Genomic DNA, 20,125 nt, shown 5'->3' with positions numbered 1-20,125 from the left:
GGTTGGTTATTCTCACATTCATTCATTTTCTTGTCGGCTTACACTGCAAAAAATGGTTTTCTTACTTAGAGTTTTTGTCTTGTTTCTAGTCCAAATATCTACAAATTCTTAAATCAAGAAGCATTTTCTAGACAAGCAAAACATATTGTTTTGTTTTAAGAAATAATATGCCAAAATGAAGTGAGTTTTTCTTTTGTTTTTCGATTTGTGATATGATTATCTTGCTTACCCCATTGGCAGATTATTTAGCTTGATTTGAGGAAAAACTCACTTCATTTTGGCATATTATTTCTTAAAACAAGACAATATGTTTTGCTTGTCTAGAAAATGCTTCTTGATTTAAGAATTTGTAGATATTTGGACTAGAAACAAGACAAAAAATCAAAGTAAGGAAATCATTTTTAGCAGTGAAGTCCCTTTATTAATCCGGGGTTGCCACAGCAGAATGAACCGTCAACTTATCCAGCAAGTTTATATGCAGCGGATGCCCTTCCAGCTGCAACCCATCCGCACACACACTCTTACACTACGGACAATTTAGCCTACCCAATTCACCTGTACCACATGTCTTTGGACTATGGGGGAAACCGGAGCACCCGGAGGAAACCCACACGATCGCAGAGAGAACATGCAAACTCCACACAGAAACGCCAACTGAGCCGAGGATCGAACCAGCGACCTTCTTGCTGTGAGGCGACAGCACTACCTACTGCGCCACCGCTTTGCCCTTATACATTCACTTTTTGACTTAAAAGATTGTTGAAGAGAAAATAACCATGAAATTAGAAATGTCAACATGACAAAGACAACAAACACACCCGGTAAGCAAGCGGATTCTTGGTTACAGACCAACAGGATTAACGTTATGGAGTGGTCAGCCCAGTGTCCAGACCTTAACCCAATAATAAACCTGTGTCTGACATCAAAAATTCAGGCAATGTGTGAGAAGTTGGTCGAATCCATGCTGTTGTGAATATGTACATACTAGTGCTGTCGAAATTAGTGCGTTAACGCATGCGATTAATTCGAAATGTTTAACGCGTTAAATAAATCAACGCAATTAACGCAGTTGCAGTTTTTTTTTATTTCCTGTTGTGGTGGACGTGTGTTCGACATGCAAAGAAATATGGATAAGACCAAGGAAGCACTTTTTGAAGGATAGTTTCAGACTAAAGCAATTAATGGCGCACCACCAGGCTCTTCAGCGCTTTCTTCAGAGTCTCATGCATTTTCGGCTGTTTTATTTTTAACTTTCGACTTCTGTTTTAATGGAATTTGATACCGCATGGCGAACGGAAAGAAAAAACGCTGCATTTCGTGGTCCTTTAAGGGAATCAAACTCGCTGTTTACATGGTAGACTCTTAATAAGAGTATCATCCTAATCATATTAAAATCAGAGTATTGATCAAGATTGATGTTGTTTACATGAAGAAATCTGTTTTACAAGTTGAACAAAAATACTAATAAACAATTATATTCGGAATTTAAATAGTTTTTGGCTTGCGTTTACATTAATTTAACATTTGAACAGCCAAAATTGCAAGTTTCAGTCTTTTAAATGTGATTATTCGTGATTAATAAAAAAAAAAAGTGTGATTAATTAGTTTTTTTTTTTTTTTAAATCAATTGACAGCACTAGTACATACATATAGAAACCTAAAAATCTAAGTTCAATCTGTTGTACTCTTTGGCCTATTTGATTTATCATGTTAATTCGACTTTTGTTTTACATGTTGTCCTAATGCATTCACTTTTTGACTTAAATAGCTACAAATAACTCCAATCAAACGTAAACCCCCCAAAAAACAGGTTTGCACAACTATCTTGCATAGGAATTTATAGAAAGTAATATAACTACACACTACGAATCATTTATTAAGCATCAGCATCTAGTGAATTCATTATTTGTTAAGCATTAACTCTACATTTATAAACATTAGTAAGCAGTTTACAACTGCAGCTACAAATGCTCTATTCCTGACTTAAAACCACATGTATAATGAGCTTAATAATTGTACTTTCATACTTTGTTAATGTTTTATTTTTCATTCCTAAATGAAGTATTGCATATTTTACAAACCAGTTATTTAAGCGTAGTTGGTGGTTTTTTTTAATATCATTCAGAATGAGTTAGTACATGATTAATAAACGATTTAAATCAACATTTATATATGTTATTATTCAGGCATATACTAATACTTAACTAATATTTTTAGAAATGCTTTATTAACTCAACTTCATCCAGTTTTGTGACCTAATCTAAAGTGAGGACTATTCATAAATGCTTTATGAATGCCTTATAAATGACAAAGAGCCAGTTAAATTCTAAAAAGGAAAAAAGTACATAAACAACATTATTCATTTCTATTTATTTGAAGATATAAAAATCAAACTGTATCAAATGAAAAAAAAAAAAAAACTGTGCAACCTGATCTAAAATAAAATTACTGCAGAGTTTAAACATTGCATCTTTTTATATTGTTAAATTATTTTACTGATGTTGTTTTATACAATTGTATGTTGTACTTTGACACTCGTGTTATTCAGCAATGTTCAATATTAACATTAATTTGACTTTTTAGATAAGATTGCAATGATCGCTGTTCATTTGATACCGAACCTTTAATTATCATTTATAAGGGATTTATGAAGCATAAATAGTCCTCACTTTAGACTAGATCACAAAACTGTATGAAGTTGAATTAATAAAGCATTTGTTAACATGCATAGTAACCATTAATAAATGCCTGAATAATAAGATGTATAAACCTTGATTTCATTAGATTGTTAATTATTTACTAACTCATTCTGAATTATGTTAAAAACCTCCAATTATTCTTAAAAACAAATGGTTTGTAAATAATGTGATACTTCATTTAGTAACGGAAAATAAAACATGAACAAAGTATGAAAGTACAATTATTAAACTCATTATACATGTGGTTGTAAGTCAAGATTACAGCATAGCTGCAGTTATAAACTGCTTACTAACGTATATTAATGTAGAGTTAATGCTTAACAAATATTGAATTCACTAAATGATAATGCTTAATAAATGGTTCTTAGTGTGTATTTATTATAAAGTGTTACCTGTTATATATATATTTTTTAAATGTTGATGTTACTTATTTTAATATATAATTCTGTTAAGATTCATTTATTTTAGGGCACTGTATATACTATCAAGTGTGTGTGTGTGTGTGTGTGTGTGTGTGTGTGTGTTCCGGACAGACACACAGGTCACGGTGATGATCTATGGAGCGTCTGTTGAGCTAATGCTCATTTGGGGTTTACACTGCAACAATAAAAAAGCTTTCAAGATGTGGACCGTAGTAAATCTCGAAAAGGGTCTCAGAAAAAAAGAGGGCAATAAACATAGCAGGAGATGAATATTTGTCTGTCCTGAACCCTGAGTCTGTCCCACAGGCCTCATCGGCACACATGAAGCCTGTCGCAGACAATAAAAAAAGCATACATGTGAGAAATGATTCCCACAACCAGCGCTTCATTTTCGGTTCATTTCATGTCTGTTACAGCTTTAATCGTTTGACCTCTGACCTCTTGATGTAAATCTGAACTGAGTTTCCCTTCAGAGCGTTCCTACGTGTATACAATAGGTTGTTTGTTCATTATTCATTTTCTTTTCGGCTTAGTCCCTTTATTAATCAGGGGTTGCCACAGTGGAATGAACCGCCAACTTATCCAGCTTATGTTTTACCCAGCGGATGCCCTTCCATCACTGGGAAACACCAATACATACTCTTTCACACACATACACTACAGCCAATTTAGTTTATTCAAGTCCCCTATAGCGCATGTCTTTAGACTGAGAGAGAAACCGGAGCACCTTGGGGAAACCCACGTGGACGTGGAGAGAACAGGCAAACTCCACACAGGAATGCCAACTGGACAAGCAGGGGCTTAAACAGTTAGCTTCTTGCTGTAAGGCGGTTGCTACCCACTGCACCACTGTGACACCCCAATAGGTTGTAATCAAAAACCAGGCTTTTCACTTTTATTGCCCAACCCCTGTAAATGTTCAATGCGCATTTATGCACCCTGTCATATCATGCAGCTCTTACTGTGATTCCTGTGGTTATAAATGTGCAAATACAACCAATACTGGGGAAAATTTAGCACTTAACTAAGCTATAATTTGCCTTATTGAATCAATGCACTCTATTGCACCTCTAAAATTGATAATAAATAATAAGCTCAGTGTTCAAACAGAGGTCATTACACTTGCACGTTTTGTCCAACCGGGCCAACTTTTAGCACTTTTGGATCTTAAAAGCAAACACATTACATGAGGCTATAAACTGACTACAGTGCCTTCGTGGCGCTCATCTGTGACGTCAGCACCACCCTGCTACAGACAACTTTCATTCACTCATTTTCTTTTTGGCTTAGTCCCTTTATTAGTCCCTTTATTCTGGGGTCATCACAGCAGAATGAACCGCCAACTTATCCAGAATATGTTTTTATGCAGCGGATGCCCTTCCAGCTGCAAGCCATCTTATTTACATTTGCTAAATGCCAGAAAAATGAGAATTTAAAAAAAATATATTTTTTAAATTAATTTCTAGGCAGTCAAAAGTTTACACACATTTCCTTGGTATTTGTTTAGCTTTGCTTTTAAACTTTGGTCAAATGTTTTGGGTATGCTTCCACAAGCTTCTCCCAATAGTTTGAAGTAATTTTGGCCCATTCCTCCAGACAGAATTGGGGTAACTGTCAGATTTGTCTTTCTCGCACAAGCTTTTTCAACTCTGCCCACAAAATTTCTATAGGGTTGAGATCAGGGCTTTGTGATGGCCACTCCAAAACATTCACTCTGATGTCCTCAAAGCACTTTTGAACTAATTTGGCAGTGTGCTTAGGGTCATGGTCTGTTTGGAAGACCCATTTGTGGCCAAGTTTTAATTTCCTGGCTAATGTCTTGAGATTCTGCTTCGGTATTTCTACATAATGTTCTGTCTTCATGATGCCAGCTATGCTGTGAAGTGGACCAGTCCCTCCTGCAGCAAAACAGCCCCACAACATGATGCTGCCACCTCCATACTTCACAGTTGGTGGATGGTGTTTCTAGGCTTGTAAGCTTTCCACTTCGTCCTTCCAAATGTGACACTGGTTATTATTTCCTTACTTTATAATATTATTTAATTTAATTTAATTTAAGTCATTAGGACTTGGAACAGCATGAGGTATAAATAAAATAAAGAGCAAAGAAACAACTGTGATGCTTAGTGATGTATTAACCCCTTATAAACATCCGCCCTGCATTTTTAAACATTTTTCATATTACGAATTTCATCAGTAACGTCTGCTTTGGCCATATATTAGACCACAATGGCCTTGACTCTAATGGTGCCAGATGTGCACTTAATAAACAGACCCTTGAACTAACTATCCAGAGTCCTTGGCATATACAGTAACAGTCTTCTTATCAGTGGCTTGTATGTACACGCCATGTCTTGATTTAATCCTCTGTGGTTCCTTAGTCATTTGTAAAGCAAATAACGAGGATGTGAAGTCATCTGGTAGTTTCTGCATGCGTGTGTAAACTCATGCAAAGAGTCGACAGCCGCTAAAAACAGTGTGGAGACGTTGAGCAGAGCATGATGGAGTTGAGCGTGCAGCTCCAGACGGCACTTCACACTTCATAAAGAGCATTTCTTTCATTCACAGGAGCTTTTGTTTTGCTGGAACAGAGTCCTGGACAGAACTGGGTGGTCTGAGATCGGGATCCCTGACACTACATTGTAATGGAGCAACAATCTTTTATTGTGTACATTTGTAATTATTATATTATATTATATTATATTATATTATATTATATTATTATGTTATGTTATGGTGAGGCAGTGGCGCAGTAGGTAGTGCTGTCGCCTCACAGCAAGAAGGTCGCTGGGTCGCTGGTTCGAACCTCGGCTCAGTTGGCATTTCTGTGTTGAGTTTGCATGTTCTCCCTGCATTCGCATGGGTTTCCTCCGGGTGCTCCCGTTTCCCCCACAGTCTAAAGATATTCGGTACAGGTGAATTGGGTAGGCTAAATTGTCCTTAGTGTATGACTGTGTGTGTGGATGTTTCCCAGAGATGGGTTGCAGCTGGAAGGGCATCCGCTGCGTAAAAACTTGCTGGATAAGTTGGCGGTTCATTCCTCTGTGGCGACCCCGGATTAATAAAGGGACTAAGCTGACAAGAAAATGAATGAATGAAATGAATAAATAGTTCTTGCTAACTTTACTTAAAAAATCCCAATTAATTTATTCTTGTTAAAAACTTAAGTTTTTTTTTTTTCTGAGAATTTTTTACATATTAGATTTTTTTTTGGAACCACTTTAAAAATAATAATAACTTCATTTAAATTCATCATTTCATACAAAATAAACAGCATTATATGAAATGTCCAACAATGAAGATAAATCCCTCTCTCACTGTTTGAATATTATTACTTTTTTTTTTTTTTTGGGACATGTTTACTGTACAATTTAGCAAGAGTTTAGTGGTCCATAAAAGTCTAAACAGGCAGCGCGGTGGCGCAGTGAGTAGCGATGTCGCCTCACAAGAAGGTTGCTGGTTTGAGCATTTCTGTGTGGAGTTTGGACGTTCCCCCCATGTTGTTTTTGTTTTCCTCCGGTTGCTCTGGTTTCCCCCACATTCCAAACACATGCGCTATAGGTGAATTGGTTAAGCTAAATTGTCCATAGTGTGTGTGTGTGTATGTTTTCAAGTGATGGGTTGCAGCTAGAAGTGCTTAAAACATGTGCTGGATAAGTTGATTGTTCATTTTGCTGTGACGACCGCTGATTCATAAAGAGTTTATACTTCTGTGTCAAGTAATCGGCGTGACCCACAGCGCATGCCTTGCGCATTGCCGTACATTTATACTTTTGCGTGGTGTGTGTGTTCCTCTGCAATAACACTTCCGGAACGCTAGTTGGCGGTGAGGTGTTAATGTTCCTCTGTGTCGAGTTTCTTCGCTGGTGTTTTGTTTTTTTTCTGAACGCTTCCTTAATGTACAAGTGGCTCAAACTCGTTCATTTTGAGACAGAAACCGGCGGACGTGCAGCAACTTTAACCTTAAGGTAAACACAAAACAAAACTTTTCATCCGGAGTTCCTTCACGGGACTCCACACTTGTAAACACTCGCTCCAGCGGGTTCACGCGGCTCTCGCTCCCACCCTCACTTGTCAGCGATACCAAGCCGACCAATCACAGAGCTTGTGCTATGCGTCGTTGTGATCTGTAGTTACATTTTTTTAAGAGGTGCCTGTCAACGTCGCCGACAGCCACGGCGAGGGCTTGCGGCAGTAGCAGACGTGTGCGCTTGACGCAGAAGTAAAAATCAGCCTTAAGCGGAAAATAAATGAAATGAAATGAATGCAAAGACTAAACAAAGCAACAAATGGAAACGAAACAAAACTAATCCAACTAATGTAAACTAAGCAAAACAAGGCAATGGTAAAACTGATAAACAAAAAAAAAAAACGTTCAAATATCAATAGAGGTGCAATATCAAAAGAAAATCAAAGAAAAAAAGCAGTAAAGCTAAATAAAACAAATCCACAAAAGCAATATTAAGCAAAAGCAAAGCAAATCAAATGGAAACAAAAGGCAACCAAAGCAAAACTAAACAAACAAGTAATTCAAAGGAAAGCAAAAAAAAATAACAAAGTTAAATAATACAATGAGTAAAACAACCAAAAACAACATGAACAATTCCTTTTTTCACATACATCTAGCCTTCGCATCTGAGCTTGTTTTGGATCTCGGCTCCTGCCCTAAGACCACCACCAACTTCAACATCCCAAGAATTTTAATCTGAGTTTCTTTTTCGCAGCGTAAGAGAGAGAGAGAGAGGTTTCAGCAAAACCCAGGAGACGCGTCTGAGAGCGGGGATCATGGATAGATTCCTCTTTGTTTTCTCTCCTCCCTCCCTCCTGCGTTTCTTTCTCCAGCTCTCTGGCCTTTCCTATGGTAATCCCGGCATCCCTCTCTTCAGGTTACACCCTGCAGGAGTTTGGGGCGACCTATAAGCTATTGTAATCATCAGCTGCCATTATCTCCTCCATTGATGGACCGTTGGGTTTATCTGTGATGAAAGTATGGACATAGTCTGGATTCAGAGTACCGGCTGAATTACGTTTGAGGCGACAAATAATCAGAATTTTACTTTTGAGTAGATCGTTAAAAAGGATCATACGCCCTTGATGTTTTGGTCCTTTTCCCAAAGCCTTCGTAATTTAAGTAGCACCTGAAAAAATTGAAGATCTAAAGGTCGGGACACACCAAGGCAATGGTCAGCCATTGGACTTCGTCTGTCTGGCTAGTTGATTTGGTGTGCTTTACTCGTTGGCTCTTGTCGGGTTTACATCGGAGCTTGGTAGCCCAATTCAGCAATGCTGATTTGCTTTTGGCTGAAGAGATACAAAGAGGCTGCCTGTAATTTCACTACATTTCTCTAATATTTGTAAATGATATGGATTATTAGATAATCAGACATATTTGCAGGAGCGAATACCTCAAGACAAAAAAGAAATCCCTCAAGATAAATCCTCTCACACGGGTGCAGAATGAGCAGTCTTGTCCATTTGGTGTATTCCCAGGCAGCTTTTTGGTCCAGACAGAACAAGGCATGAGCCAAAGCAAGGTGACAACACAGTTTGGTTTAATCTGCGCTAGTTGTTGGCATTGGCCTGGTGTGTCCCAACCTTAAGAGTTCTCCAAAGTAATTGTTAAAACCTATGTACATTGTAAAATGTTTGAGGACAATCCTCTGGCATTGTATCTGTCTAATAATGGAAGCTTGAGATGTTGAGACAAGGAGCGACACCAATTAGGTTAGGAAGTTGGAATGTCAGAAGTTTCACAAAATTCAAGGTTGTAACTGCAAGATGTGAGATGTTTCTAGGAAAGTGGCATGGTCTATGGAGTTAAAGATAATTGAAAGGTTTCTAGGTTAAAAGTTTTGAAGGGGTCATGATTGACTGGTGCAGAATGTGCATGTTGTGTGGATGTGCTACTACTAAAGGTTTGAGCTTTATTTAAGGCCTGTTATGCTGTTCTAGTGGACCCAGGGAGGGCTGGATACTCACTACTCCCTCAAAGGACCTTTTTTCAACACCACAAGGTTGCCCAGGTCACCCTAGAACAGTTTGTAGTGGTCTTTTTTTGAGGCACTGGAAATTGGGCTCTCAAGGACCCCAAATTTCTCCAGAGAACTTGACGGCCATATCAGCTGATTCTAACACATATAGTTCATGGCTAACTCTTCTCCATGAATCTATGTTGCCTTCTCATCTGCCCTTGCCGATTTTGTACAGAATACATTCGACCATCATCCAAGGAGTTCTGTACACCAGAGGTGACCAAAGATCTTCCCAAATGTGACCAGAAATGTCTAGATAGGTGGTCTAGATAATTAAATTAATGATTTTTGAGGCTAATTTGAAGTTTGAAATGGCAGATATATTCTAGAGAATATATCAGGACACTACCAGTTTTATGTAAAGATCGGCAGGTTATTTGATGTATACAGTTACCTTTTAAAAGGGGTATATTTAATAGCGGGTATGTCTACAGTTGGCCCAGTTGTTTTGGTCCATTGTTCATTACAAGTTTGCTTGTTGGAAGGCGGCTTTTGACTAATAGGTATTTTAGGTCGATGTTTCGCTTGACGGACGTAAGTAGAGCTGGGAATTAAAATCAGTATCTGTATTTATTGACCCGAACACCGTTGTCAATTTCGATAATAAAAAAAAAGATTGGGTATGTAGATTCGCAAAGCGCAATAGTTTAATTAAAACGTGGCTGCTGAGTTCGCGCCTTGGAAGCAATGCCAATAAGCTAAGGGTGTTAGCTTGTCATTTCCAATGGAGGCGCATGCGCGACGCATAGTTGAAAAACAACAGAACTTTTCTGCCCCAAGCACTAGAACTAACTAGAACGCAGCAGCACGAGTGGTCTTTAATAAACCTAAAAGAGCACATGTCACTCCGCTGCTCATCCGTTTGCACTGGCTGCCAGTTGCTGCTCGCATCAAATTCAAAGCTGTGATGTTTGCTTACAAAGTGATATCTGGCCTTGCTCCTTCTTATCTGCTCTCACTTCTGCAGATCTATGTGCCCTCCAGAAACTTGCGTTCTGTGAATAAACGTCGCCTCGTGGTTCCATCCAAAAGAGGGAAAAAATCACTTTCCCGAACGCTCGCGTTCAATCTGCCCAGTTGGTGGAATGAACTCCCTAACTGCATCAGAACGGCAGAGTCACTCGCTGTTTTCAAGAAACGACTAAAAACTTAACTATTTAGTCTCCACTTCACTTCCTAATCTGCAATTGCCTCTCTGGATATACCACTAACTGAACTAAAAAAAAAAATAATTACTTATACTTTCCTTCTAAGACTTTACAGACCTGAAACTTGCCTACAGCACTTATTCATTGTTGCTCTTATAGTTGTATAAATTGCTTCCTTGTCCTCATTTGTAAGTCGCTTTGGATAAAAACGTCTGAATGACTAAATGTAAATGTAAATGTAACTAATCTGCTTCACACTTTTATATGGAATATACACATTTCACTAATAACGGCAGACTAAATAGCTCAGTCAAACACAAAGCATACGCTCGCTCTTGTCATTTCAGGTCAGAATAGCAACACACGCTGAAATGAATGCCGTATAGCAGCAGTGAGGAGTTTGTAAATAAAAAAAGTTGCAAGGATGTCGTCAAAGTGGCTTTTTGGTTTCTTTTCTTGTGCATCCTAGCCACTAGCTCTCGCATAGGGTTAATTTGTAATGTTGCAGTATGTATTTAAATAATGATGACTGGTTCTATTACTTAAAAGCTCAGCTCTGATTATCATGATTTGTTTTGTTTACAGAGTTTGAGGTTTACTGTATCATTATTATTCACACCTTACTGATGTTGATCTGCTTTTACTATTGCACAGACTTTGTAACATTTTATTACTCAAGTTAAAGAGTCTCATTAACACTTATGTTTGCTTTAGTATAAAGAGATCAGATGTATTCAACCCAGGCTCATTCTGAAAACGTAGTCCCGTGGACGTTTCTGGGGAATGCGAAATACGTCCCGAGAGGAACGCATTTTTGCAGTTTTTGTTTTCGCGAACCCGGTGTTTTGTGCGATTTTTCATATCTCAAATGTCTTTCACGAGTGCCGCTCGTACCCACGCTGTTCACCCACAAGAGGTCGCTGTCTGACTGACTGAATGATTGACTGTGCGACCGGCCAACCGGCCAATGCGACCCTTCCCCAAACCCAACCAATTTTACCTATTAGCCCGCCCGCCCCAACCGACAAGTTACAAAAGCTGTCCTGATTTCTGGAATCGCTCTTCCCCGGACTTGAACCCGGTTGTTGTGGTCAACTCCGCTTTGCGTCTCAAGTCTGCCGACGTACACAATGAGCTGACTGAACAAACTGGTTGCATCGGGAAAGTTCTCCACACAGAGGTAAGCGGTCACCCAGTAAGCGCGAAAGGGAACGGTGTAATACCGCCTCCTAAGCGTTCGCTTAAAAAAAAATGAAATACAGCCATACGTACCTCCCGGGACATATTTCGTGGCCTCCTGAAGCGTCCATGGGACTACTTTTTCAGAATGAGCCCGGGGGTTGGATGTATTGTTTAAATACTGTTGTTATTACCTGTTAAAACTATTTGCCTTGGTAATCTTGATAAAATAAAAATAAGGTGGTTAACTAAAGAAAAACGAATATTCCTAAATTTATTCAGTTAATCAAAAAATATTAAATAATTATCAATATTGAATGAAATGAAACATTATATTGTGATATATTTCGCAATACCACTCAGCCCTAATTCTTAGCCAACAATATAGCATTTGTCACTGTATTTACAAACTGCTTACTAATGTCTATTATTGTAGAACTAATTCTTAACAAATGATGAACTATCTATTTGCTAATGCTTAATTAATGATTCATAATGATGTACAGTTATCATAAATTGTTACATGATCATTCTGCCTTGATATCGCTTGAAAAACTTGTCTTATTGCATAATAATAAAAGCCTAATCACCGTTCTGTTTCAATCTCCCACATTTCTTAAACACCTTTTTTTTTCTTAATTAATTTAAATGTTCTGTGGTCTGATGAATGGTTCTTTAAAAGTACTAATATCCCATGTAGTCTCTCATTAAGGCGAGCTCATAAAAACTGCATGTACAATAATTATAAAAGAATTAGCAAATTGCAGTTTAAGGTGGTTTAAAGGGAAAAAAGCACAGGATGTCAATTTAAGAATTTCACCTCATCTACAATAATCCACTCAATACACTGTGGAGAACTAGCCGTGTCCTCACAGGGACATGATGAGACACTCTCCAGGGGTTGTGAACTTAAAATGTAGCTCGCGTACAGTAGATATGTAGACAGAAACAGCTGCACTGAATTCACAGTGGAACCATGAACATATTTGTAAAAGGAGACCCGGATAAGACATAAACCTGAGATATGTGGATATATTGCAGGGATAGTAGTTTTACAGGGAAATTGTCATCGTTTACTCATCCTACACTGGTTTCAAACCTGTTTGAGAACACAAAGGAAAGTATTTAGCAGAATGTTGGAAACTGGTAGCCACTGACTTCCTGATATATAGAGTTGAAGTCAGAATTATTAGCCCTCCTGAATTATTAGACCACTTGTTTATTTTTTCCTCAATTTCAGTTTAATGGAGAGCAGATTTTTTCAACACATTTCTAAACATAATAGTTTGTTCTGTAGGTTATCAAGAAAATATACAGCTTAAAGGGGCTAATAATTTTGTCCCTAAAATGGTGTTTAAAAATTAAAAACTGCTTTTATTCTAGCCGAAATAAAACAAATATGACTTTCTCCAGAAGAAAAAAATTATCAGACATACTGTGAAAATTTCCTTGCTCTGTTAAACATCATTTGGGAAATATTTAAAACAGAAGAAAACTATTCGAAGGGGGCTAATAATCCTGACTTCAACTGTATATATATATATATATATATATATATATATATATATATATAATTTAAGTTATTTTTCCTTATTAATGTACACACAGCACCCCATATTGAAAGAAAAAAAACCCACAGAATTGTTGAAATTTTTGCCGATTTATTAAAAAGAAAAACTGAAATATCACATGGTCCTAAGTTTGTTGCATCATTTGATAATAAATTTCGCAAACTAAATATTAGTACATTGTTATTCATGTACTGTATAAGGTTAGGGTTAGGATGAGGGGCAGGACATCAAATGTTGCTGAAGTGTCTGTTGAATTTTTCTCGGCACAGTTATTTATGCTTAACACTTGTTTTAACACACATTTGTTTTAAATTTGCTACAGAAATAACATTTGTTTAGTATTGTGCTGTATTCAGCTGAAGAATTAAACCTTATATTTTAGCATTTTGCAAATGGAAAGCGACTCAGCAGCACATAGAATGAGTTTCACACAACTGCGTTTTCCGTTTTTGAGAAATGCACATGGAATTGCAACAAATGTTCAGATTCGCATGTTGGAATGTTGGAAACCTGTAACCATTGACTTCCATTGTATTATTATTATTATAATTAAGTTAGATGCTGTTCATACATTGGATTTGTGAATGTTAGTTCTTGATTAGCTCATATTTGAACTCATTACCCTGCTGTAAAATCCAGCTTAAACCAGCCTAGGATGGTTGGCTGGTTTTAGCTTGTCGACCAGGCTGGAAAATGACCAGCTAAATCCAGCTAAAACCAGCTTGACCAGCCTGGTTTAAGCTGGACATAGCTGGTTTTGGCTGGGCTCCCAGCCTGGCTAGGCTGGTCAAGCTGGTTTTAGCTAGTCATCTCCCAGCCTGACCAGCTAAGACCAGGCTGGAAATGGCTGGAAACCAGCCTGGAAATGGCCAAAACCCCTCTAAAACCAGCCTGGTCAACCAGCTAAAACCAGCTAACCAGCCTAGGCTGGTTTAAGCTGGATTTTTCAGCAGGGTAGTTCATAATTAAGAAATGTTCAGTTTAAATATTAGTACTTTGTTATTCATGTACTGTATAAGGTTAGGGTTAGGATGAGGGGTAGGACGTCAAATGTTGCTGAAGTGTCTGTTGAATTTTTGTCTTCACGGTTGTATGTATTCATGCTTGACTTTTGTTTTAACACACATTTGTTTTAAATGTGCTGCAGAAATAACATTTGTATTGTATTGTACTGTATTCAGCTGAAGAAATAAACTTTTAAAACCAATAAAGTGGGAGAAATGTCAAAATTTTATGTAAACTAATCACTTTAACGCGACATTTCACCCTGAAAAATTCTACATTTCTCACTATTTACTCTGCCTCAAGTGGTTATAAACCTATATGAGATTTTTCCTCCTATTGAACACAAAAGAAAATATACTGAGGACTAAAAACCGGTAACCATTCACCTACATTGTAGAAAATACAGTGGAAGTCAATGGTCTCCAACATTCTTCAAAAGATCTTCTTTTGTGTTCAACGGAAGAAAAATAAAAAGGTTTGAAACAAGGATGAGTGAAAAGTATTTTTCATTCATGAGCGAACTATCCCCTTAAGTCTAAGAGGCATTTGCGAAACTTTCTCTCAGTTCCTGAAGACTTCAGAAGGCCGAAAGTTTGAGCTGACAGCTTTTTAAAAGATGTTTTGCTATTGTGTGATGCGCTAAGCACTTCATCAAGCCTGGCTTAAACAAAATCCTGAAGTGACGGCGAGGTTGTGCGGGATTAGACATGCTCTTTGGACAAGGAGCGCCTGCACCGACCGACAGGCCGTAAGCCTTATTGAGATTTTAATGGTGTGAATGCTGACAAAGACGAATGATGGCGAATGCGGCGTTCACTCCATCTGGGTGTTTCATTTAGATTTAGAACGAGAGCTTAATGGAAAACGTGCCGTTTGTTAACTTACACATAGGCATCCATCAACGTTCGCATTTTATACTGTTCAAAACACACACAGGGGGAACATACAGAAGCTCTTGCTTATTCAAGCTGTGTTTTGGGTTTAATCTGATTTTAGTTGATGTCATTTAAAGTGCATAACCGAAATGTATTCAGCATATGGGTCAAAAATTAAAAAAAAATATCAAAACAATAATAGTTTAGTCCTTATTTCTGTCGTTTTTCTTTGCATTAAAGTGTTTACTGTTTTAGCTTATTTGTTCTGAGACATCCAAATAATGGCTGTTATACATGTTTATGCTGATTTGCAGAAGAATAGAGAGATTTGGCACAAGGTCGATCACTGCATACTATTTTTAATTTTTATTTATTTATTACATGTTATTTATTACAATTACAGTGAAAATACAACTGATAAAAGTATAGTACAAACAATACATATATTACTTTTTTTGCAACAAGAGAAGTATGACAATTCTGACCCTTTGATGCACTACATGGGTCTTAAGTGACCTGCTTATTTTTTCTATATCTATTTTACAGCTTGTGCATCAAAGGGTTAAAGACGCATAACAATGGTCCAGCAACGGAAAAAAAAGAGTTAAAAACATTTTTGAAGAATTTAAAGCAATAAATAAATGAAGAAAATAAATCAAAAATCATATTAAATGAAGCACATTTTAGAGGTTTTGAGTGCTTTCCTGTTATGATACCCTGTTATAATATTCAAGGTTTTAATTCACATAAAAAAAAACACAAAATTTAGGATTCTGTGCATTATTATAATTATAATATGTAAATAAATAATTAAAAATATTAATGACAAAAACAGCAACAACAATAATGATTACAACATCATATAATATTAATCATACCAGTAATGATAATAATGACAACAGCATATAATAATACTACTAATATTAGTAATAGTAATAATGACAACAGCAATAATAATAATAATATTGACAACAATGACAGCAATAATAATAATAATAATAATGACAACAGCAATAATAAAAATAACATTAATGAATAATAACAGCAATAATAATACTAGTCATAATAACAGCAGTAATAATAATAACAGCAATAATATTAAAAATAATAATGACAAAAACAGCAATAATAACCACAGTGATAATAATAACAATATTTATATTAATAATAATAATAATAATAACACCAATAATAACAACAGTGATAATAATAACAATAATACTAATACTACTGACAACATCAGCAACAATAATACTAATAGTGACAACAACAGCAATAATAATAATAATAGTAATTTAACATTTACAAAATATTTACAAACATTTACAAAATTTTATTTTTATTCTGTTAAAATATATCTGAATTGAAAATTTGTTCATTTTTTCTTTACAGATTGTGATACAAATTAAAAGTCCTACAAGCATGCTTCGGCATATACCCTATATCAGCGGTTAGAGTATGGACGCTTCTACACTAATTTAGCGGAAATAGTAAACCATACAGGAACCTTTGGCATACTCTTTTTAACATACTACGATTTGGGACATACTTATTCTACTTTCAAAAACTAGTCAGGATGGATAGTATGCGAATTGGGACGCAGCACAAGACTAACGTTCTATGCTAATGAGGGAGGGGGTGGTCGCTAGTGGGCGGGGCTCTGCCCCTCTGATGACACGTACAAAGGCAGAATGTCAATCAAAGTGTTTCTGCAGACTGTATTTATCAAGTGTGATTACAACAATATATAATTAATCAATTTTTATTATTATGAGCTGGTTATATTCACACACTGCTGTCACACAACTGTGTTTAAACTGCTTATAAAAGTGATTTTTACATAACAGGCCCCCTTTTTTTCATATCCCAACGTATGTATTCTACCATTTTGAATCTTCTCTTGTTTTATTCCATCACTGAGTGCTTCACCTCACTGCTATCATTAGTTTGACAGTAAAACTGCTGTTATTGAACAGAAAATGTGTGAAGGGCGTAATGTACAGCAGTAATGTCATCCATGCGGAGTGTTAAGAAACCTAAAGCACCTCTATTTGAACAAATCCAAGCAGAATACGTTTTCTTTTAAATCACCGAATCACTTTTTTACATCGTAGCGTTTCTCCCAAATCCCCCCTCTCACTCTCTCTGCCATTCTGTGGCTCCAAAACTCATATTTCCACTTTTCTTTCTTCCCCATTTTTCAGTTTTCGCACCAGTCGTCTGTGTCAGTGATGGCAGGGTTAGTGGACTCCAGATTACAGCTCGCTCTTTTACTGCGTTCAGGTCTGTTGCTGGCTGACCCGTAGCTCTTTTGAGAGCTGCCAAACTTATCTATATCCGAGGCCAGGAATAGCGCTTTCCTGCGGTGCTGTGTATCTATTAGTTGTGCGTTCGCTTCGCAACACACATCAGCACTCGTTTGACACCCGGAGAGCTTTCAGAGCCTTATCCCGTGTCAGTTCAGCTTCTGAGAAAACGGCAAACTCTCCAGCCGGGCGTTTGAGATGTGGGGGACACCGGGGGCATCTGCACTGATACCTTTTCAGTCAGCCTCAAATATACAGTGCACTTTAGAAAATGGTCGTTGTTTTGATGGTAAAAAAAAACACATATGCCACAGAGTAAAAAAAATAAAATAAAAAAATAACCTGGTTAACGCTTCCTTATAAACTCACTGGCCACATTATTAGGTACACCTTACTAGTTCCGGGTTGGACCCCCTTATCCCTACAGAACTGCCTTAATCCTTCATGGCATAGATTCAACAAGGTAGGACTAAGCCTAAAAATAAAACAAATGAATGAATGAACAAGTATCTGTAATCAAATTACGTAAAAATGCAATCCCTTGCTTTGTAACTTATTACAGATAAACACTGATCGAGTGCCATTAAATATGCATTCAATTAGGCAATAAGTAGAAAGAATCCCGTTCCAGAATTGTAAAAAAAAAAATGGCTTCCTTGTTATCCTTGTAGTAAATAACTCCTGGATGACCTCCCACGATTAAACGTGCCAGATCATCTCAACAAGAAATGGCAAGTTTACTCGTCGGCCCTGAGGGTGGCATTAAATCAAAAGATGGCCTCCCTCTGAATCCACACAAAGCCTCGACACAATCTGAAAGCAGGTTTCTGCCGGAGCGCTCTCAATTAATGCCTTTGAAATGCCATCTCTCATTAAGCACTGATGCTGTCTGACGTCTCGCAGGAATTAGCTGCGGGGAGAAAGTGCCGAGTTCAATTTCAAAGACGCTGCTGGTCAGGGGGGGGAGGAGCTATTCTTTTTTTGCATTATGGATGCGAAGCCATACTTGAATACAAAGGGGCTGAGATGATTGGGAAAACTATTAAACTTCCCAATTAAAATTGTTGTGAATAATTATTGAAATCAATTGAATAGTCTTGCAATTGAACCTCGACTCTTTATTGTGTGACAACGATACAGTTTTTACTTTGGGATTTACAGTTTTAATAATAACAGCATTAATAATAATTGATTGAAATTAATGATGCATTCTATCAAATACAAGGTTTTAGAAATAGATTTTCTACTTTGCCTCACAGTGAAGGAACAACAATGTGTTGCTGATCCTTAAGTCTGTTATATACTTCTGCGTCAAGCACATGCGTATGCTCCAGCGCAGCCTTAACACAATCACATAGCCCACGCTGACGCGCACCACGCAAAAATGTAACTATAAGTCTCAACTTACGTAGCGCAAGCTCTGATTGGTTGGCTTGGTAGTTCTGACGAATATGGGTGGGACTGAGAGTCGCAAGAACCCGTTGGAGCTTGTGTTTACAAGTTTGGAGTTTTGTGAATGGGGTTTTGTTTTGTGTTTACCTTATGATTAAAGTTGTTGCACGTCCACCGGTTCCTGCCTCATAATGAGTTTGAGCTACTACATTAGGGTAGCGTTCAGAAAAAAACAAAACACCAGAGAAGAAACTCAATACAGAGGATCATAACATAGCATACTGCCAGCTAGCATTTTAGAAGTGTTATTGCAGAACAACACAAACAGCACGCAGAAGTATAAATGCATGGCTACGAGCAAGGCAGCCACCGTGAGTCGGGTCTATCACTCGATGCAGAGGTATAAACTAGCCTGGGGGTTGTGGTGCATGAAAAGTTTGATCTGACAAAACTGGTGTTTCAGAACAATTAGAAACAAAGTACGTAAGTAATGCACATTTATTGTGTATTGCCTTACACCCGATGCACTTTGCAGTTGCGTGAAGGGGTCTCTCTCTACACCACCACCAGTGTGCAGCATCTACCTACAGTTGTGAACAATTCATGAGTGTAAACCAAAAGAAAATGCTCTCATTTGCATGGTGCTTAAATGCACTGTGGCAAGCAGAGTGAGGCCGAACGCTATGGAAATGAAGCAGGGCCAGTGGTGCGAGTGGTAATGAGCAACACCTGCACCCCACACTGGTCTCCAGTTCAACAGATGAGCTATGGAAATATGACTAAGGCCCCGTTTACACTAGTGCGTTTTAGTTTGAAAACGCATAAGTTTTGCTACGGTTACGCCATCCGTCCACACTACGCCGGAGTTCTCGAGCGCCGAAAACGGAGCGTTTCGAAAACGCTGGAGAGGCCGTTTTCATTCTGAAACGCTGCTGCTCCGTCTCAGTGTGGATGGGGAAAGACGGAGACATCTGAAAACGGAGGCGGGGCTGCAAACGTTCGCCTATCTGATTGGGGCTTTTCCTCAATATTAAGTAGCCCACACACAGTTCAGTCTCGCATCCTCTTCTTGTAAGTTAAGACTTCGCAAGTTTGATCAAGGCTGCAGTCTCCCCCTTCTCAGTTTGATATGGAAAACATACAGAGGACACGGGTAAATCTTCAAAGGGAACAGTGTACTTTATAACTTCATTCACATCACCTTGGCTACGTTATTTCACTTTCTCAACAATAAAATGTATACATGATTTAAGGAACTGCCTATTTTCTTTTTAATATTAGAAAACTTAAGCAGCAGAAATGTTGAGGCGCCGGGCTGCATATATGAGCGTCATCTTCACTGTGTGGATATTTATAACAAAACGGAGCCGATAACAACTGGATCCTTTCAATTTCAGTGAAAATACAAAACGCACCCTCTCTTTTGCTGAATATCAGTTTTAATAATCGACAATTATAAAAGTATAACATACAATAAGTTTATACATTGTAGGAAA

This window comes from Danio rerio, chromosome 22 (genome assembly GCF_052040795.2).
Source record: "Danio rerio strain M-AB ecotype USA chromosome 22, GRCz13ab, whole genome shotgun sequence".
NCBI classification, from domain to species: domain Eukaryota; kingdom Metazoa; phylum Chordata; class Actinopteri; order Cypriniformes; family Danionidae; genus Danio; species Danio rerio.
Note: the sequence above shows the minus strand (reverse complement) of the source record.